Genomic DNA, 2,437 nt, shown 5'->3' with positions numbered 1-2,437 from the left:
TGCATCATAACATTGTGGATGTTGGAACAGCAGCTTACTGGTCACTGAATGGACTCAGGCCTGGTACTCTGTGGATCTTGTGGGGTGTGCATGGTTATGTCCATTCATCCTTGAAATCAGATGGTTTCAAGTTTTCCACAGTTCACACTTACATGAACACTCCTGCCTTTGCTTCATGTGCTTACCTGATCCTGGCCTGTTGCTGGCCCCTCCAATGGCCCCATGTGAGAGAGGGTAGAGGATCCGGCCCTTGCTTTCTCTGAGTGGCCTTGGAGATTATTGCTGTAATGCTCTCAGGAAGTTCAGAAGCCTGATGTCTCAGACTTTTTCCCTTGGCTATCAATGTCAAGATGTGAGGGGAGGAGGGGTCCTCAAGACCACTTTTGGCTTAATGATTTGCTGTAAGGAGTCACAGAATTCAACAAGGCTTTTCTACTCATGATTATAGTTGATTACAGTGAAAAGATACATATTAAAATCAGCAGTGGAGAAAGGTGCATAGTCTGGGATGTAGTGGGCATGAAATTCTACATGTCCTTTCCCAGGGTACCATGTGGACCGTGCTTAATTCTCACAGCAATGACATGACAATGCAGCAACCAGGAATGTTTACCTGAGCTCTGGTGTCCGGGGTTTTTGTTGAGGGTCAGTCTCATAAGCATGGAGCATACTGACTTTAGTTACTCAATCTTAACTCCTTCCAGAGATCAAATTAGTACAGTGTAGCCCAGGGTCACTACTATAAGTCACATTGTTAGCATGAACTATCTGGTTTGGCCCAAGTACTTAGGTAAACAAAGATGCCTTTTTTTTTTTTTTTTTTTTTTAAGATTTTATTTATTCCTGAGACACAGAGAGAAGGCAGAGACATAGACAGAGGGAGAAGCAGGCTCCTCACAGGCAGCCCGATGTGGGACTCGACCCTGGAATTCCGAGATCATGCCCCGGGCCAAAGGCAGACGCTCAACCGCTGAGCCACCCAGGCATCCCACAAAGATGCCTTTAACAGGCAGAATATTCCAAGGGCTGAGAGGTTACCTCTTAGGAGCTGGTCAAAGGCCAAACTTTTGGAACGTGCAGGGTTTGGACAAACCAGGCCCGCTGAGTCAACCCGTTACTGAACATATCTGGCTGCAGCCAAAGGAAGGTTCTCATCATCGTTTCCTTGGTGTTTCAGTGACTTGGGTTTCAGGGGCCTTGGTTGTATTCTTGAGGTCTGTATGTATAAAAATGGGAGCTGCATGCTGGTCAGTGCAGGGTGTTCTGTGTGGTTTGGAGGGCAGGCCCTTGTCTCATCCAGCTCAGAATCCCAGACCAGCAAGTGGTTACATGTAAACTGACTGATTGATTGATTGATTGATTGGCCTGGGTGCCTGACCACTGTGTCCTTAGGGTGAGGCTGAGGACACCAACTCTTTCCTCTCCCCTCAGCACTGGCCAGGCCTGTCCTGAGGACCAGGGGCCTGGAGAGCTGGCAGAGCTGTCCAAACCCTTCATGGATGTAGCTCAGGTGAGCTATGAGTCCTCCAAAGTCAGATGCCACATCTTGCTGACCACTCGCCGCCCCTCCCCCCAACCCCCCGCTGCCCCGATCCTCCCCAATGCCTCATAAGCTTTCCTTGAAGGGTCACTTCAGCAGCTGTGCCCAGCCTCCCCTACTTCCCCTCACCCTTAGGCTTGGCCCAGGAGCCTGCCCTGCAGCCTCTTTCAGCTCCTGGTTGTGAGGGTGGAGTATACCCAGGCTTATACTTCTGAGTAGTAGAGTGAATGCTTGTCCTGAGGTCCTGGGATCCCAGTGCCCAAATCCAAAGGCACAAGAGTGAGACTGGGGCACAGATGGGGTTGCCTGGTCTCAGCTTCTTTTGGGTATGGCTAAATATCGCTGTCAGGAAAGCCCAAATCCAGGTTGTTATTGTTGGCACCAGTTTACAATTTAAAACAGCATTTGATAGGCCCACAGGACATGGCTGTGGCCAGGACTGATTGCTAATTCTTCCTTTCTTCTTGTCTCCCTTGCTCTTCCTGCCTTGCACTCCTTTTCTACTGGTTTCCATTTTACTCCTGCTATGCCACTTTGACTTTCTTCTCCCTGTGGACATGGTGTATTCCAGACGGTGGTGGCATTTGGAGAAAAGGCCAAATCTGGATCCCACAAAAGAAGACTGGGGGCCACCCAGTGCCCTGCAGAAGGCAGCCTTCAGGAATGTGACTGGTTTGGGTAAGGATGTGGATTTTGGGGAGTGGATTGGCCTTATTGCCAGACACACAAGCCCTCAGATGAGTGGTCTGTTTCCAGCCATGGGTTCCTGCTGCAGAAAACCTTTACCTGAGCCTATCCACTTTCCATAGGAGTGGGGAGAGGGAGGGCTAGCTTAGGAGATTGTTTATTGTTTAAATTTGGCCTGAATGTTTTGCTGTGGATCCCAGATGCCCACAC

Source organism: Canis lupus, chromosome 1 (genome assembly GCF_003254725.2).
Source record: "Canis lupus dingo isolate Sandy chromosome 1, ASM325472v2, whole genome shotgun sequence".
NCBI classification, from domain to species: Eukaryota; Metazoa; Chordata; class Mammalia; order Carnivora; family Canidae; genus Canis; species Canis lupus.
Note: the sequence above shows the minus strand (reverse complement) of the source record.